Source organism: Rattus norvegicus, chromosome 15 (genome assembly GCF_021556685.1).
Source record: "Rattus norvegicus strain SHRSP/BbbUtx chromosome 15, alternate assembly SHRSP_T2T, whole genome shotgun sequence".
Lineage (NCBI taxonomy): Eukaryota > Metazoa > Chordata > Mammalia > Rodentia > Muridae > Rattus > Rattus norvegicus.
This window is the reverse complement of record NC_141548.1, coordinates 85,084,042-85,103,867: the sequence shown is the minus strand read 5'-3', so window position 1 is coordinate 85,103,867 and position 19,826 is coordinate 85,084,042. Positions and strand designations below refer to the sequence as shown.

At 38.5% G+C, this 19,826-nt stretch overlaps 2 long non-coding RNA genes across 10 annotated transcripts in view; one reads left to right on the top strand and one right to left on the bottom strand.

Moving 5' to 3' along the window:
• The window catches only part of LOC148001107 (uncharacterized), a 40,568-nt gene extending 22,566 nt beyond the window's left edge, over positions 1–18,002 (bottom strand). Inside the window, exon 1 of the long non-coding RNA XR_015638474.1 lies at positions 17,605–18,002. This is a non-coding gene — a long non-coding RNA (uncharacterized LOC148001107). The remainder of the gene's footprint in view (positions 1–17,604) is intronic.
• Positions 1–19,826, top strand: part of LOC102556284 (uncharacterized) — a 134,113-nt gene that overhangs the window by 78,249 nt on the left and 36,038 nt on the right. The gene's annotated exons all lie outside the window — the stretch shown is intronic.

Here is a 19,826-nt window from a genome sequence, read left to right as displayed (position 1 = left end):
TCTCTAGTTGATAAATGCTCTCAGAGAGGGAAGGTAGTTTCCTCTATTGGAATTTCACTGCATATACACTGCATGTCCTCATGGACAGCCCCATACCCACCCATGTATGAACAACACAGAATGAACTCAATAATACTCTTGGAGTAGTTGTTTAACAATGCTTTGTCTGAGCTTAAAAAAAAACCTTACAGGTCTTTTACTTACATACTATGTTTTCTGGTAGGTGGGATGGGTGAGACCAAAGGACGAATTCTGGTTCTGCATGTTCAGCACCTGGATTGCATAGTGTCATCATATGAGCCCTGAGAAAGCTCCATCCCTATGGCTTTGCCCTTTGGAGCACTGATAAGCCCTCTGTCTTAAGCTGTCAGCATGTGGTATCTCCAGCTTTCAATAGGCATATCTTATATTCTTGGCTTCCCAATATCCTGGCATCTTCACTTTAGATTAGGCTTCAGCTAAATCTTTATAAACATGGGGAACCTCTTTTTTTTAATTAACTTGAGTATTTCTTATTTACATTTCAATTGTTATTCCCTTTCCCGGTTTCCAGCAAACATTCCCCTAATCCCTCCCCTCCCCTTCTTTATGGGTGTTCCCCTCCACACCCTTCCCCCATTGCCGCCCTCCCCCCAACAATCACGTTCACTGAGGGTTCAGTATTAGCAGGACCAAGGGCTTCCCCTTCCACTGGTGATCTTACTAGGATATTCATTGCTACCTATGAGGTCAGAGTCCAGGGTCAGTCCATGTATAGTCTTTAGGTAGTGGCTTAGTCCCTGGAAGCTCTAGTTGCTTGGCATTGTTGTTCATAAGGGGTCTCGAGCCCCTTCGAGCTCTTCCAGTCCTTTCTCTGATTCCTTCAACGGGGGTCCTATTCTCAGTTCAGTGGTTTGCTGCTGGCATTCGCCTCTGTATTTGCTGTATTCTGGCTGTGTCTCTCAGGAGAGATCTACATCCGGCTCCTGTCGGCCTGCACTTCTTTGCTTCATCCATCTTGTCTAATTGGGTGGCTGTATATGTATGAGCCACATGTGGGGCAGGCTCTGAATGGGTGTTCCTTCTGTGTCTGTTTTAATCTTTGCCTCTCTATTCCCTGCCAAGGGTATTCTTGTTCCCCTTTTAAAGAAGGAGTGAAGCATTCACATTTTGATCTTCCGTCTTGAGTTTCATTTGTTCTATGCATCTAGGGTAATTCATGCATTTGGGCTAATAGCCACTTATCAATGAGTGCATACCATGTGTGTTTTTCTGTGATTGGGTTACCTCACTCAGGATGATATTTTCCAGTTCCAACCATTTGCCTACGAATTTCATAAAGTCATTGTTTTTGATAGCTGAGTAATATTCCATTGTGTAGATGTACCACATTTTCTGTATCCATTCCTCTGTTGAAGGGCATCTCAGTTCTTTCCAGCTTCTGGCTATTATAAATAAGGCTGCTATGAACATAGTGGAGCATGTCTCTTTTATATGTTGGGGCATCTTTTGGGTATATGCCCAAGAGAGGTATAGCTGGATCCTCAGGTAGTTCAATGTCCAATTTTCTGAGGAACCTCCAGACTGATTTCCAGAATGGTTTTACCAGTCTGCAATACATGGGAAACCTCTTAAGATTCACCCAAACACATTTCATGAGCAATAAACTTTCTATGAAAATCCTATATTCCCCGAACTTCTATAGTGTATATACCTTCAAAACAAGACAATGGCAATACATGAAAACACCAAGGTCCTTTTTTGGTTTTTCAGGTGTCTGTGCCCCTTAGTCCTATAGATGATTCTGGTGGGAGTTTGGAAGAGCACAATCTCAATAAAAACATGGACATTAATGGCTATTCTCATGAGGCTCTGACAGTAACAAGAACTCTGGGGGACTGGAGTAGAGCCATTTATTCTGTCTCATTAGTTCTACTTTTTGCCTTTTTATTGGATATTTTATTTATTTACATTTCAAATGATATCCTCTTTCCTGGATTCCCCTCTGGAAACCTCCTATCCCATCCTCTCCCCACCCCCCACTTCTATGAGGGTGCTCCCCCACCCACCCACCTACTCCTGCCTCCTTCAACAGAGAAATGGATACAGAAAATGTAGTACTATTACACAATGGTGTACTACTCAGCTATTAAAAACAATGACTTCATGAATTTTTAGGCAATTGGATGGAATTAGAAAATATCCTGAGTGAAGTAACCCAGTCACAAAAGAACACACATGGTATGCACTCACTGATACGTGGACATTAGCCCAAAAGCTCGGAATACACAAGATACAATTCACAGACCATATGAAGCTCAAGAAGAAGTAAGACTAAAGTGTGAATGCTTCAGTCCTTCTTAGAAGGGGGAACAAAATACTCAAGGGAGGAAATATGGAGACAAAGTGTGGAGCAGAGACTGAAGGAAAGGACATCCAGAGACTGACCCACCTGGGGACCCATCCCACACAGCCACCAAACCCAGACACTATTGTGGATGTCAAGAGGTGCTTGCTGACAGGAGTCTGATATAGCTGTCTCCTCAAAGACTCTGCCAGAGCCTGACAAATACAGAGGCGAATGTTTGCAGGCAACCATTTGACTGATCACGGGGTCCCCAATGGTGGAGTTAGAGAAAGGACTGAAGAAGATAAGCCCCGCCTGAGTTCCCAGGGACTAAACTACCAACCAAAGAGTACACGTGGAGGGATCCATGGGCTCCAGCTGCATATGTAGCAGAGGATGGCCTTGTTGGACATCAATGGGAGAAGATGTCCTTAGTCCTGGGAAGGCTCGATGCCTCAGGGTAGGGGAATGCCAACTAATTCTTGATGTTTTTTTCAAAATGACGAAAATTCAAGTGACATGAATTAAAAACTAAGGCTAAGCACCAAAGCAGCAGAACTTGTGGGAAACACTTCTAAAGGTGCCTGGCCTGAGCATGGTACTCAGTAGTCACTATAGTTCTAGAGAAGTCTTTTCCTTGACCTTACATTCTTATATCATGTGGAGAGATTTTGCCAATTCTCCAAATGCCCTTGTGATAGTTAATCTTTTTAGTCAACTTAACATGTTCTAGAATCATCTGTGAGATAAACCTTTAGGTCTGCCTATGAGGAATTATTAGCCTACAGGCATGCCCATGAGAGATTAGCTGGGTTAGGTTAATTGAGGTGGGAAGACACACACAAGGTATAGAAAACACATGGAGTAGAGTCTTCTAATACTACTAATCTCTTAGCAACTAAGGCCTTTTAGCTTCCGATTATGAACAATCCCCCTTTTGTAGTCAAACTACAAATTTCCAGATCATTCTGCTCTTCATTTGCTTCTTTTTCTTACTCTAAACCTCACTAAAGGAAGCTAGTAATAACCATACTACAGCTTGAATGTGATGTTATCTTAAATTTTCCTCCACTAAATTAATTAGCTCCTTACTTCTGAATTTCACCTCACTCAATTTTTCAGCATATAGGCAAAATAACAAGAAAATCCTTAGCATAGACAACAACTGGCTCTAGTCAATACAGTCCTTATGTCCATCAGAACCTTCATGATGCAGTTCTTACTGACCACATCCCTGTCCACATTCTGGTCCTCTGCACTCCTACCAGAATCATTCATGAAGGCCTATTTATGGGCTTCTAAGGCTTCTCTAGCTGTGCATTCAAGTTCTTCAAAATCCATTCTACCAACACATTAAAAGACCTCAATCGCCATGTGGTGAGGGTTAGACACACCAATTACTCCACATTCTGTATCAGTAACAATTTTCTGTATGGACTACTATCCTATCACCATGACAGAAGGCCTGATGAAAGCAATTTAAGGTAGAAAATTTTTATTTTGGTCCATGGTGTGAGAAAGTTTATATCCATCCTGGTGGAACAGCTTAGTTCATGGTGAGCTGAACTCTTATACATTCGTCTGTTATATAATATTTTATTATATATTCTTCATATATAACAGATTTTGTTGGCATAGTGAGAGACCAAGACACAAAGGGTAAGGCTAGAGGGTATAGCCAGAGCTATAGTATAACCCTCGAATGTTCACCATTAGTGCCCAGTTTATTCCAGTTAGGCTATACCTGACAAAATTTCAAGAACTTCTAAAAAAAAAAACAAAACAAAAAACAAAGGGAATCAAACCCTCTAGCTGAAGGCCATGTATAGGCAATAGTAGCCTATAGCTGACTGCCTAGTGAGACTCATCCCCACAGGCTTATATATTTGAATGCATTGTCCCCAGATATTTCAGATAGTGTGGTTTAAATAAGAACAACCCTCATAGTGTTTAAATACTTAAGTCATTAAGGAGCGACACTACTTGGGTCTTGAGGAGGTGGGGCTTTGGAGCAGGTGAGGTCTTGTTGGAGGATATTATCACCTGGGATTGGGTTTGAGGTTTCAAAAAGCCATGTAATTTCCCATGCTTTGTCTCTGTTTCTGTCTGTCCCTCTGTCTCTGTCTCTGTCTCTGTCTCTCTATCTCTGTCTCTGTCTGTCTCTCTCTCTGTCTCTTCTCTCTCTCTCACCCCCATATGTGTGTGTGTGTGTGTGTGTGTGTGTGCGCGCGCGCGCGCGCGCGCGTGCGCGCGTGCCCCTCCTACTTGTGGATCAGATATAAGCTCTCAGCTACTATTCAAGCTCAATGCCTGCCTACCTGCTGCCATACTCCCCCACAATGGCAGCCATGGACTCACACTCTGAAATTGTATGCAATCCCCAATAAATTCTTCCTTCTATATGTTACCTTGGTTATGATGTCTTGTCAAGCAGTAGAAAGGTAATTAAGAAAGTGACACTCTAGATTTAATCCATATAATACATTAATCTCATTCATTTGGGCACAACTCTTGTGGTCTATTCACTACCCCAAATTTCCTCCCTCCTAATACCTATCACTCTTTAGGGAGGTTAAAAATCCACATCTGCATTTTTTCCTGAATTGCAGGAGAGGCACAAACACTCAAACCACAGCAAATCAACTGTAAATCACAGCATCCTTGAAAGAAATCATGTACAAAAATTCAAATTGGAGGCCCAGAAGAATGCGATATTTTATTCAGAAATCATTGGCCTTGTCAAGTACAGGAGAATAAGTAGAAATATTCAATACGAATAATTGCCCTGAAATAAGACCAACTTGTTTGGTGCTCGGGTAAATTTTCTTTGTATCATATGTTTACCTTGAGTCTATTTTCTTCCCTTGACAACTTCAACATGGTCAAATTTTAGCAATTAGCATTTTCAAACGCAAGAAATAAAAGTCAAGTATAATAGAGAAGTTTATCTGTCAGTATTGGGCTGCCAACTCTGAGCAGTGTGGGTGGCTTGCTGCAGGTGACTCATGACAAGATGGATTCCCAGCCTTGCTGACAAGGCAAAAACAAACATGGCTCTTTCTGACTTGTAATTTTTCCTCTTTGCTTGATTCTTTGCCTGCATAGAGTCTCTCTTTCACTGGAGGCTTTTGAATCCAGCAAGGAAATGTCATGAGAAAGGGTGCATTTCAGGATACAAAGTTTGTCTTTTTTTTTCCTGTAGATTTGTGGTGTCATGCAAGTTTGATATTGGTTATAATTAAGCACCAGTCAGTAGTCATTTGGAGTCTCAGGTCTGTGTTTTCAGGGAGGAGCTACTTTGGACCAGTTTTGAGCATCTCTTACTTTTGAATGTTAGCTTTGGTATGGTAAGAATAAGAGAAGTCCATACTGAAAGTTTGTGCAAATAAAGTTGGAATAAAAAGATCTGCTTGGTTAATTATAATTGTACAATACTTTTACTTTACTGGATTCCATTTCTATCATCTCTCTTAGCTTTGTCAATCTAACTCATTAACCCCTCACATTTCAGTTTTTCTACCTGTGAAATGGACATGTTACCAACTTTGTAGAGTGATCCAAATACTCAGGCATAGCACGCATCATGCATTAACACTATACCTGGTGGAGTGTTAGCTATTAGTGCTCAAAGTGTTTGTGTATCTTGATATACATGGTTAGCTTGGAGAAAAGCATTCGAATTTAGGAACTGAATAATATTACTGACATTTTCAGGTAAAATATGAAAATAATTTATTTTCTTCAACTTTAGTTTTCAATCAGCATCATATTTTACCAATGTTGTGATCCGAGTTGTAGATCACAGGTCAGAGCTCTTCCTCTCAGTTCAGATACATTTCAAGACATGTATGAATTGCTGTGAGCCTCTGGGCGAGTGATTTTAAAGCTGTGAGTAGGAGTCAGGAAAAATTACTACCAACAGTTAGAGATGGAATTCAAGAATTGCTAAAATAAAAAGACATCTCTGCCCTGGTACTGGATTTGAATTTTAATTACTGTGTCTACAGACCAGATAGATGGGGGGAATTCCAAAACGTTGATTGCTTTTCTATGATAGAAAGTGTTTATTATTAACGATCCTTCTAAAGCTGAGATGTTTAAACCTAAGGTAATTCCCATGAGATAATTTTTATATGGACAAAAGGTGAGTAAATATTGTCTTACAGAAAGCATTGCAGAGGCAATTTCAGTTTAATCTCCTAAAGATTAAGTGCAAACGTGTTTACAAGATCAATGATGGCAACCAATAGAAAATTATTGATTTCGTGCAGTTATTGGTGAATGTACCCTGAGAGATATATTATTCAACAGTAGACTAACTAATTGGTATTACGTTTTTATGGTTTCCCACAGCTGGAGACAAGTAATGTTGTATCCAATAGCTGTTACAGAAAAGTAAATATTACACACTGAAAGGCAGAGAGACTACAGGACAATGGGACAGCTGGACATTTCAATGCAATCATAAGGCTAGAGGTATACTCAGAGATCTATAACAAAATAATATTTTAAAGATGTAATAACAAGAAAAGATAGTGTTCAATGGGCTGGAAGTATTGGATATTGACATGCAGACACATAAAAGTAGATCCATTTCTCTTGCCGCTTGCAAATATCAACCAAAAAAATGGATTAAAGACATAAATGGGAGACACAAAACTTTTTTAATTTAATTTAATTTTTTTACTTATTCACTTTACATCCTACCATTGCCCCTTTCCTGGCTACCCCCTCCCACAATCCTTTCCCCATCCCTCCTCTCCTTTTCCTATGAGTGGATGCCTCCCCATCCCCCAGCACTTCAAGTCTCTGTGAAGCTAGACTTTTCTTCTCCCACTGAAGTCAGACAAAGCAGCCCAGCTAGAAGAACATGTCCCAGACAGGCAAAAGCTTTTGGGACATCCCCTGTTCCAGTTGTTCAGGACCCACATGAAGATCAAGCTGCATATCTGCAATGTATGTGCACAGATGCTTAGGAACATGCCCATGTATGCTCATTGGTTGGGGTTCATATCTGAGAGACCCAAGGGTCCAGGTTAGTTGACACTATTGGTCTTCCTGTTGAGTTCCTATCCCCTTCAGGATCTGCAATTCTTCCTCCCATTCTTCCATAAAAGTCCCCAAGCTCCATCTACTGTTTGGCTGTGAGTGTTTGTATATGTCTGGGCCAGCTGCTGGGTGAAGACTTTCAGAGGACAACATGTTCTTGTCATTCATGTCCTTTTGAGATTGGGTTACCTCACCCAGGGTGACTACTCACAAGTTCTATCCATTTGCCTGCAAATTTCATGTTTTTGTCTGTAATAGCTGAATAGTATTCCATCGCAGAGATGTCTCACATTTTCATATCCATTCTTCAGTTAAGGGACATCTAAGTTGTTTCCAGTTTATGGCTGCTATGAGTAAAGCTACTATAAATATAGTTAAGCAAGTGTCTTTCTAGGATATTGATGCATCTTTTAGGTATATGCCTAAAAGTAGTATAACTGGGTCTTGAGGTAGAACTATTCCCAGTCTTCTGAGAAAGTCCAAATTGATTTCCAAAATGGTCGTACAAGTTCACACTCCCATCAACAAGGAAAAAGTGTTTCCCTTGCTTTTTATCCTCGCCAGCATGTGCTATCTCTTGAGTTTTTTTTTTTTTATCTTAGCCATTCTAATGGGTGTAAGAGGAAACCTCAGAGTTGTTTTGATTTGCTTCTTCCTGATCACTAAGGACTTTAAGCATTTCTTTAAGTGTTTCTCCGCCAATTCAAGATTCCTCTGTTGAAAATTCTCTGTTTAACTTTGTTCCCGATTTTTAAATTGGGTTATTTGGGTCATTGGTGTCTAGCTTCTTGAGTTCTTTGTAAATTTTGGGTATTAGCAATTCCACCAAAATCAGGGACAAGACAGGCTGTACACTCTCTCCTTATCCATTCAATATAGCACTTGAAGTTCTAGCCAGAGCAATAAAACAACTAAAAGAGATCAAGGGGATAAAAATTGGAAAGGAAGAAGCCAAAGTATTGCTATTTGTAGACGATGTGATGGTATCCATAACTGACCCCAAAAATTCTACCAAACAGCTCCTACTGCTGATAAACAGCTTCAGCAAAGTAGCTTCATACAAAATTAATTAAAAAAAAACAGTAGTCCTCCTTTATACAAATGATAAGTGGGCTGAGAAAGATATTAGAGAAACAACACCCTTCACAATAGCCACAAACAATAGAAAACATCTTGGTGTAACTCCATAGTGGATTGGCCTTATGCTACTTGGATTTTAATGTTAATATTTGACCCCCAAGATTGGTTGCCTCAGAGATGAGAGAGTTTGCCTATAAGGTGCTAAGTGACCCTGCCCCCAAGTTATTTCTGATTGGTAAATAAAGATGCCAATAGCTAATAGTTGGGCAGAAGAGACATACATGTACATAGATGGGGTTTAGGTTTCATAGGCTTAGGGTCAGAAAGGTACCACAAGGGTGAGAAGAGTGTAGGAGGAGGAAAAGGAAGAAACTGCCATGGGTTAGGTGTCAAGATAATAAGAATCTAGAACTGTGGACTGACCAATTGGAGTTAAGAATAGCCCAGATGAAACATAGTGAGTAATAACTTGGGGTTTTTGAAAGAGAAGTGGGTTCTAACAAAATAGAGAGTAATATCTGCCAACATCTTGTGTTGTTTAGGGCTAATTGTAAATATAAAGGTTGTGTGCACTTTACATCTCAGAACTTAAATAAGAAGGGTCAAAACCTCTGGCCAGAATTTAAATGATTTCTACAACATAACCGAGCAAGTGAAAATCTGTATGACAAAAACTTCAAGTCACTGAAGAAAGAATTTGAAGAAGATATTAGAAGAGAAGATTTACCAAGCTCATGGATAGGTAGGATTAGCAGAGTGAAAATAGTCATGTTACCAAAAGCAAGATTCAATGCAATTCCCATCAAAATTATAATACAGTTTTTATAAATCTCAAAGAGCAATTCTGAATTCCATATGGAAAAACAAAAAGACCCAGAATAGTCAAAACAATCCTGAATGATAAAAGAACTTTAGGAGGAATCACCATCCCTGACCTCAAGCTGTGCTATGGAACAATAGTGATAAAAACTGCATGGTATTGCTATAGAAACGTTGATCAATGGAATCAAATTGAAGATCCAGAAATAAATCCACAAACCTATGGACACTTTATTTTTTATTAAAAAATGCTAAAACCTATGACAGAAAGAAGAATTTAACAAATGGTGCTGGTCTAACTGAATCTCTACAGGGAGAAGAATGAATATAGATCCATATTTATCACCCTGCACAAAACTCAAGTCCAAGTAGTTGAATGACCTCAACATAAAACTGGATACACTAAATCTAATAGAAGAGAAATTGGGAAATACCCCATGACCACTTTGGTACAGGAGACCATTTTCTAAATAGAACACCCATGGCTCAGGCTCTACGATCAACAATTGATAAATGGGACCTCATGAATCTGAAAAGCTTCTGTAAGGCAAAGAACACTACGAATAGGACAAATTGGCAGCCTACAGATTGGGAGAGGATCTTCACCAACCCTACAACTGACCTGAAACTTTTATAAGGAATATTGAACTAGTAGAATAGATAAAGATTTTTTTCCTAAGACCCTAGATCACTAAAAACAAAGCAAAAACGTTAAATTATTATGATTGCATGAAATTAGGAAGGATCCGTGCAGCAAGAGAAATAAACAACACAGTAAAAATACAACCTGTGACGTAGGAAAAAATATTTGGCAGTTGTAGATCTAGCAAGATGTTGGCATCCTGAGAATAGAAAGTACTATGGAATCTCACTATCAAAATAATAGAAGCATTAGTAGCTTTATTGAGAAGTGAGCACCTGTCCCAAATAGACATCTTTCAAAATGAGACATAAATGGTCTACTGGTATATGAAAATTTCCAATATCATTGGTTATCAAAGAAATCCCACTTTAAAACCACAATTTAAGTTGACCTCAGGAAACATGACTATAACTTCTGAAAAGTGCTAGAGAAAAGTTCTACTGGGAGAGTAAATAACTATAAATAATCATTATATAAAACAGGTCAGAATTCCCTCATAAACGTAATAATAGAACCACAAGCGATCCAGCAACCCCACTGCTGAACATAGATGCAAAGGAAAGGGAATAAGTCAAGGATAGTTTTAATTCAAGCTTCAGTGAAGCCTTGCTCAAAATAATGAAATAAGTGACCATCAACTTACAGGTATGTAAAGAGAATATGGTGCATATACACAACGGAATATAATTCAGCCATATGATGTATGGGGTCCTGTCATGTATAAGAGTAGGGGTGGAACTGGAGACCTTTGTGATTCTTAAAGTAAATCAAGTATAGTAAGGCAAACAGTGTATGATTTCACTCATCCATGGAACATAGACAAAGGGCTTTCATGAACGTTGAGTGGATTGATGGTCACCAGGTGCTGGGGAGTTTATTAGTTGTAAGTTTTTGACGGCTCTTTACTTCTATATAATAAACAGTGATAACATCTCACCCACTCACCCATTGCTTTTCCGTTCTTTTTTTTTCTTTCTGATAACGTCATCCTATCTTAGTTCCTATCTGTTTTCAGTTTTCATGCCTTGAGCAAGTCTTTTGTGGTTGGGGAGAACTACTGTGTGATCATGATTGCGACAGCCATGTCATATCTAAAGGACAGCATTTTATAAAACCCCTCTGTTTTTGGCTCTCACATTCTTTCCATGCCGTCTTTCCAGTGGCCCTCAAAGTCAGACACGTGTGAATGTTTATGTAGGACTCAGTACTCGCTGGTCTCTTACTCACAGCACTTTAGCAGGACCTATGTCTCTGCTCTGACTGTCATGTCTGACATTTGTGGCTTCTCTAAGATAGGAAGTTGTTGTAGTCCATGAGTATAAACGCAAATATTTAGAAGACAATTTAATTATAAATCCATTAAGAAAAATGTCAGAAGTAGATTCTCCCATATGGCCTGTGACCTCCCTATCCACCAGCTTTTGATAAGGTTTATAGTCTCAGGCATGAATTATATTTCGTGGAATAGGCCTCAGATTAGATCAGGAAATAGTTGGTTACCCCCAAAATAGTCATGCCAGTGCTCCATTGGAGGGCATAGTTTTCTGGTAGGTTAGTAATATAACACATAGAATTCAGAATTGGGTCAGGTAATTGATGACTTTTCAATGCAATACACTTTCTGGCATTGGAAAACTAGGTAATAGGGAGGAATCTTCCAGGTCGGTCACAGTTTTTCCCTATCTTATATCCAAGGTGTGTATTGCCTTCAGTAAAGTTTCCTCTCATTCGGTTTCTGTGGGCAGCCGAGCTTCTTTTTAAAAATAACATTTAGTCAGCCTATATGTTAGTAGGTTCCTATGATTTTTTTCATAGTCCATAATTTTGGTCCCCTTCCCACTATCTTCCTTCCTTTCTCCTCTAGGCTTCATCCCAAATTCAACCTTTTCATCTCTAGTTTTTTCCACATTCCATCTCCGTACCACATATATTTCCTTCCACTATCTTCATAGCTCCTTTCGTGTTTTCTGGCTTCTACAGGTAGTCCCTCAAACTTCAACACAGAAATGTGAAACTTCAGATCTTGGTTTTGCAAAGGAATATGGGAGGTTGTGGAGGAGAAACCGGGAAAGGGGATAACATTTGAAATGCAAATAAATAAAATATACAATAAAAAATAAATAAAGAAAAAACATAAAACCAAATAATAATAAAAAAAAGGCCTTCACAATTGGCCTCATAGGTAGGGAGCTCTAGCATTCTAGGAAGATGAAGACCTTGTCTCTCTAAGAGTTTCAACTTGGAAATTCACTGATTCTAGTTCTATGGGATATTTTATTTTCTACCTGTGTGTTCTGGAAAAAAAATGCATACCTTAACTGTGTACGTAACTGATCTCCATGATTCCAAGTTTACTACAAAATGTTTGGCTTACCTTTTTTTAGTTTTTTAATTTTTATTTATTTTTTCTTTTTTAAGATTTCAACTCTTCAGCTATTTACTGTGGCTGATTTAAATAATCTTTTGGCTCCTCAACCCCTGGTCATCCCACTCTACCCTCTCTCTATACTGCTTTTAAATTCATCTTAAATTTTGTTGAAGTTTTTTCATAACTAGAGTTTCTTTAAAATTTCTTGGCTGTACATGATCAGTAAATTAACAAATTTTGAAGCTTTTCACATCTTTTCTCATTCTCTCTTTGGTCTTGTACATTCACATCACTTCAATAATTCTACTAGCAAGACAAAGGCTTGCATGCAATTATTACTTGGGAAGCTATCTTAGCCAGCGGTGGTAATGATGCACAGATGAAGTGAGTTTAGGCTGAAAGGCAAGCCTGCTAAAGAATGGATGATCAACGTGACTGGTTCTTTGGGTGATTGATATTGGATCTTTCCTGGAGCATCAGAGAAGCTTGGAGAAACTCATCTCCATTTCTGTATACCCAGGGGTGAAAACCATGTTCATTCATCAGCTTCCTTTTCCTTTCAAAGTAGCTTCAGACATGAGCTATAGTGTAAATCTTAAATGTCCCCTGAAGGTGCACCTGTTGAATGCTTGGCCTCCAAAAGTATGCCTTTGTAAAATGGTGGAATACTTTAGACTTAGGTCTGATGGGAAATTCTTAGCTCTTTCATATTTCTGGGGTGTATAAAAATAAGCTTTAGCCAGTACATGCACAGAACAGCACACTGGTACATCCTAAGTCCAATGGAGGGCATTATAATATTAAAGTTGTAGACATCTGTTTTAACGTATGTAGAAAGCAACAGCTCACGTTGTGGCTGTTTTGACTGGGGTAAGAGGTTGGTGTGCAAGCTTGTAAATTTGAATCCTATGATGGTCTAATATAAACATCACATGTATTTCTTTATCTCCGATATTTCTTAGGTTCCCATTCATACGACCTGCTCCTTACTTACTATCTCTAGTTGGAGGACTCGAATCTGGCTTCTGAAGGTTAACATGAGCTAAAGTGATAATGTGTTCCTTCCCCAGAACCCATATTTGAAAAACACTTGTCATTGAGAAATGGTTCCTAGTTTCTTGTGCCACAAAACCTAGTCTGTATTCTTAACACTACTCTTCTTTATCTCCAGAGGAGTTGATCTCCACTCAGCCTCTTCGTGATTTTTCATTTCCACAGCCACTACTAAAGTCGAAACCAGTCATTTCTACTGACTGAAATGACAGCTACCTGATGTTTCTTCTTCATTTTTTTCAAGTGTATTCTTCACTCTAAATGGAAAGAATAGTTTTTAAAAATCAAGGTATAGACAGGTAATCTTGTTAAATATCATTAATGGCTTTCTGCTGTTTTTAAGTTGAAATCCCCAGGCCTTAAAATCCACAAAACTGGACAAGCTGTATCCTGCTTATCTCTGAATTCTTTGCCTTAACAGATCATTTGCACGGAGCTTTGTGTCATGAAGCAAATGTTTCTCCCTCTCTTTCTGTGTACACCTTGATTCAAATGAACCTGTTTCCAAGAGGAGTTATGTTGGTCAACATCATATTAGCATAACAAAATACTCTAGGGAATCATGTTCTAAAAGATAAAGCTCATTCTTCTGGAGTTTCCAGTTGAGCGTGGGCCCAATAATTCATGTCCCTAACAAGGGTGATATAACAGGCAGAAACATGTGACAAAAATCATATTATGAACCAGGAAGAATAACGATTTAGAAAAGAACCAGGCTCTCACAGTTACCTTTGAGAGCATTTTCTCGATATGACAAAGACTTCTCATGAAGTCCTACTACAAATGTGTACATCATCTCCCGAAGAACCACTCTGGTCTTTACTCATGAGGCTTTTTTTTGAGACATTGCTCATATTTAATTATAAAAAGGATTTTATTTTAAATGTTGTTTATGAAGCATTTAAAATGCTTAATAAACTACTTTGGAGCTTTTCAAAAATAATGAAGTGGCAGGGGAGAATAAAATGGGAACCAGGTACTTTTAAAGGAGGCGAAAGCATCTGACTTGAACATTTACTCTGTTACAGCCTTATCTTGGTCTTGTCTTCCAGCCTTCATTATTTACTTAACGGATAGCTCTATCAGTTATGCAGCATTTAATTTGTGCAAAGCAGTGTCTTGAGTGCTTAGGAAACATTAATTCCTTGGCTTAATTGCTGCTGTGTTCCTGATTCTGGTTCCTTAATGTTGTCTTTCTCATTAGGCAAGACACTGCTCCTCTAGGAGGAATCTTGTGCTTGAGAAGAATGTGTGGCTCAAATCTTGAGATGAAACTGTTATAAATTATGAACTTCTAGAAATGCCTGATTTCAAAAAACCTCGCCAGTCATTTATTTTTCATTAATTCATTCAATATTTAATGTGTGCCTTCTATATGTAAGGAGCTGGGCTACTGTTGGGATGTATGCCAGACCTCAGATTTTCTATGCTTTACACATGACCTTTCTTTCCACTTTGGGGTTCCCTGGCACGTGTGTCTCATTCTATTTTTAGATAAACCTTTTCATAGACAGCTAGCTTAACTTGAAATAAAAATTAGATTTAATCTAGTCTACATTTTTTTACCTTGGCATTCAAGCCCATTATATATATATATATATATATATATATATATATATATATATATATATATATCACAGACTAATTTCCAGAGAGTGGAATTTTAAGTTCCTTTCACTGCAACTCAGGCTGTTTGAAATTCCCATGGGTGCACGTCCTCTGAAGAGCTCTCCTTTCCTCCCCCTTCTTTGCACTTGTCCTTCCAATATTTGCACGGCTCTCTCTTTTACTACCTAAGAGCCTGCACTCATTATTTTTTAACATGTATACTTCATGTAGTTTCAGTACTCTGTGCTCGCTGAATAAGAGTGGGGGTGGGTGGTTAATTGCCCACGGAAGCAGGTCGAGCATGAATGGTACAGACAATAAATAGCTACTGGAATCTTCAAGTGTCCCTTTTCATCTGTGACCTTACGGAAACCTCTCTAGTGAACCAGTGACCATAATATGATGTGGGCTAAAAACAAGTTCAAGACATGGATGTCCAGGCACTTGGTGCTAATGGCAGAGGTCCCCTCCTTCCTAAAGACCCAATATAGCATACTATGAAGAAATTTGCTTTGCATCAGTTGTTCCTGTCTACAGAACTACATAATTCCTACATAACTTGTGCTTACAACAATTCTTTCCTCAGTGATGGACTTTGTAGAACTACAAGCTCCAAATGAGATGTTAAGTTTTTCGAGCTTATCCATCACATCCTCCTTATGTCTGTTTTTATTCGTGACTCACAAAGAAAAAAAAAACATCATCAGAAACACATTTAAAATATCTAAGCACAGACCAAATAAAGGCTGCTAAGGCAATACACAAGGAGAAAAAATAAGTCATAGGCAATCAGGAGGAACACATCCCTGTTCTAAACAATGATAAAACTCAAGTCAAAGTCCAAATATGAAAACATCTAGGAATGCTTTGATATAGAAAAGTAACTGGTACCAAGGGACTTTTTTTTTTCAACTTAAAATGTCTTGGGCATGGTTGGGCATGGTTGTACACGTCCCTAACCCTCACATCCTAGCATTTCAGAAGCAGAGGTCTATGTAGTGAGCTTCCAGGCCTGCTGGAGCGATATAATTGAACCCTGTCTCAGAAACATAAGGAAGGGGAGGGGGGAGGGGGATGTTTGCCCGGATACCGGGAAAGGGAATAACACTTGAAATGTATATAAGAAATACTCAAGTTAATAAAAAAAAATAAAAAAAAATAAAAAAAACAAACAGCAACCCAAAACATGCAAAGTTTTCCTAAGCAACTACATTTAAAAAAATTGATGTAAGTGTTTAAGTAGCTAAAGGAAGGTGAAACTAAACATGAATTAAATAAATAAATAAATAAATAAATAAATAAATAAATAAATAAATGGGGGAGAGACAGAAAATAGAGGATTTGCTAGACTCTAGAGGAAGGCCAGATAAACTTTTTGGCTTGGTTTTGATTTTTTAAAGAATAGAATTACAGCTCTACTTGATGCTTTATTCAATAGTAAGAAATAAAGACATTCGATTGTAAAAGGATAACATTGAAAGCATTAAGAAATTGTTTTCTTAAATTTTATACCATTTTACAGTGTCAGAGTGAGCTCAAGTGTCGTGGTGAGCAGTAGTGACTGTGATTAATAACAACACCTTAAATGCACATTTTCTTCTTAAAACAACTTTGCCATGGAAGTCTTCTTCTAAAGCATAAGGCAGGAGATGAAAAAAAATGTCTAGACCTAATCCACATAAACAAAACTAGAATTTCTCCATTGCATCAAAGAGTCATAATGTCAAAAGAAAATGACAAGCAAAGAAAACATTTTCAAAGTATAAGATACATAATAAAAAAATGTTGTGTTTTCTTAATAATCAAAATATCTCACAAGAGAAACAATGAACCAGAATTTCAGCAATGTTTCCTAAGAACCGATTATAAAGAGCATTTTTCCTCAGGTAAGTTGTTAGAATTTCTTAAATAAGGTATTGTAGGTAATGGTTAGACACCATTTCACCTTATTACACCTGAATTACACTTTTTAGTACTATCCAGGTGCAACATAGGGAAACAATTACTTCCAATTTGTGTTGAATGACAGTTTGAAAACCCCATGCAGAAATCTCACTTCTGAGTCAGAAAACTTTATCTCACAGTTTTCGTTCTTGTAAGTTTACAGGGTACTTGTGTAGAGATGTGCAGAGCACTGAGTACCTCAGTAGGAAAAGCATGCCCATGCTACACGCCTTGCGCTACCCTGTAACTCTGTTTAGAAATGGGCAATTTCAATGGCTTAAAGGAAAACTGTAAAAACAGAAATATTTGGGGACTGGAGAGATGGCTCAGCGGTTAAGAGCACTGACTGCTCTTCCAGAGGTCCTGAGTTCAAATCCTGGCAGTCATATGGTGGCTCACAACCATCTGTAATGAGATCTGATGCCCTCTTCTGGTGTGTCTGAAGACAGCTACAGTGTACTTATATAGAACAAATAAATATTTTTTAAAAAGCAGAAATGTTTGGGTAAATAAGAGTTACACGTGAGACACAAACATGCTTTCTTCAGTAAGACAGACAGGAAATGTGAATGCTCTCAGCTACACACAGTGAGGAGTGAATGGAACAGGAGACAGGAAGAGCACCACCTCTGCCTCACTATGCTGGCACTATAAATCAGACTGAAGACTGTTAGTAGATCTTATTTTTTCCCCTAAAATGGTAACCCTTCTTACCTCTGTCCCTTTAGTCCGAGGCACATATCCACGAATAATTAGTTTGTTCTAAGATGCTATGCATCTTCCTTGTAAATGGTGCTTCCATAAATTGAAATATCCATGCTCCCTACGTGACAAATCCCTTTGGGGTTCATTTGGATATTTATAGTTTGCACTGACAGCAACGCTGAAATCTGCATGTGCTGGTTACAGCAGGGATGCTCTGGCTGCTCCAGGGAGAGAAGGATGCTCGTGTCAGGAGTGGAGGCTTACAGCAGTGAGCAGACACATGTATTCCGGCAGGGTGTGCATTGGGCTTCTCAGTCCTTTCCTTTCTTTACTTCCTTCTGGGCTTGGCAGAAAGATACATTCCACAGCATTCCCGTTCTCTGCTGGCGAGCTCAAGAGAGAAATGTGGCCTTCCTCTGTGGTTTAGTTGCTGAACATGAGATCTTGGCTCTGAACATTGCAATTAACAGGTGCAACCAATTAGGTGAGTGACTTGTGACTGTCTTGTGGAATAAGAACTTTAGAAAATGCGAGGAGAAGTATAAATAAAAACTAGGGGGGGAACAATTCAGGATGTTCTTTCTAATGTCTTGCTATTCTCTGATGTGTTACCAGTGTTGTTAGGGGCATGACTTGGATCCTGGTAGGCTTAACAAGTCAATATTGGCCATTAGTCTAATAGTCTACCTAAGCAGATGAAGTGATAGGGAAACACAGAGAATGAATATTTATTCCATGTCACCACATGGTAGATAAAGAGTTCCCGTGAGTCCACAGGTCCATTTCTAGGATCCTGACATGAGGATAAGGCTTAAATAAAAGGCAAAAGGTATGAATAAATAAGCAGTCATGGTTAAGATATGGTCCTCTACATCATCATTGTCTAATCTGAGCCTCCTGCAACATGATCTGACGGGCTTTCAGAAGCATGTGAAATCTCTTCCAGAGATAAGCATCCTCTGGCTGACACTAAGGCCTCACCATTTTCCTCATCCCAGTATAAGAGTCCTGAGGAATTTTCCATTTCTAGTTGTCCATGGTTTGTGGCTTTGACAGCCAAAGGGTAGTCATAAGCATCCCCAGAATATCTTCATTCCTGCTAGGATGGTGACAAGGGCACTTCTATCCAGAATTTCACTCAGCATGACTTATTATAGATAGAAAGACAGAATGCAGCATCCAGTCTACTTAGGGAGAGCAGTTGGGTGTATAAAGATAACTTCAAGCTATGCTTTTTACTTCTAGCTCCACACCATTAACTAGACAATAATTTCTGCCAAATGATAACGACTTCAAGAAATGCATTAATTCCTTAAAGTTGAATAACACCAAGGGGAAGAACACTTTGGGCTATTACTCAAAACAATTTCAATTTATAATGCTAACTTTCAATGGCTTTGGTAAATTCAGAACACCAAAATATGGAACAAAATCTCCACTATTTAAAACAAGCAGACAAACAAAAAGTATACTACTCTAGTTTAACAAAGTAGTAGTTTAAGTGGGGCCTATGAGCAAACTGCTTTCAAAATAACCATCTCTATACACAGAGATGAATGCATATCTCAGATCTTATTACAAAAACATCTTTGTGCAGTAGACAGGGTGAACTCAGAGCCCTAATATCCAAGTGCATGGAACAGGGGTCAGGGAGTATTTATATTTGGGTATAATTTTAGTGACAATTCAGTTTTATTTGTTATATGTGTATTCCAGTGGTCTTTAGTATGGTCAGGGTTATAGCCCACTAGTCACATGTTTTAGAACACTTCCGTAATGACCAATGCCATCTGTCTACATGTTGGGAATTATTTCCCTATCACCTACCGTTCAGCCTTATTTATATGTTTAACATTTTATATCAGTAGATTTATTTCTTTTTTTTCTTTTTTCTTTTTTTTTTTCGGAGCTGGGGACCGAACCCAGGGCCTTGTGCTTGCTAAGCAAGCGCTCTACCACTGAGCTAAATCCCCAACCCCATCAGTAGATTTAAAAAGTATGTGATCTTTTGTGATTGATTTGTTTCAGTGGGCATTGTTTCAAGGTTCATACAAGTTATAATATGAACATTTTGGCAATATTTAAAGCTGAATAACTTTATATTGTACAAATATACGGTATTGTAATTGACCTAGTCTTCTGTTGACAATTCTTTGGATTGTTTCTCCAATTGGCTAATCGCAACAATGTTGCTATGGATATTTATGTACAAGTTTAATTTGAACTTGAAT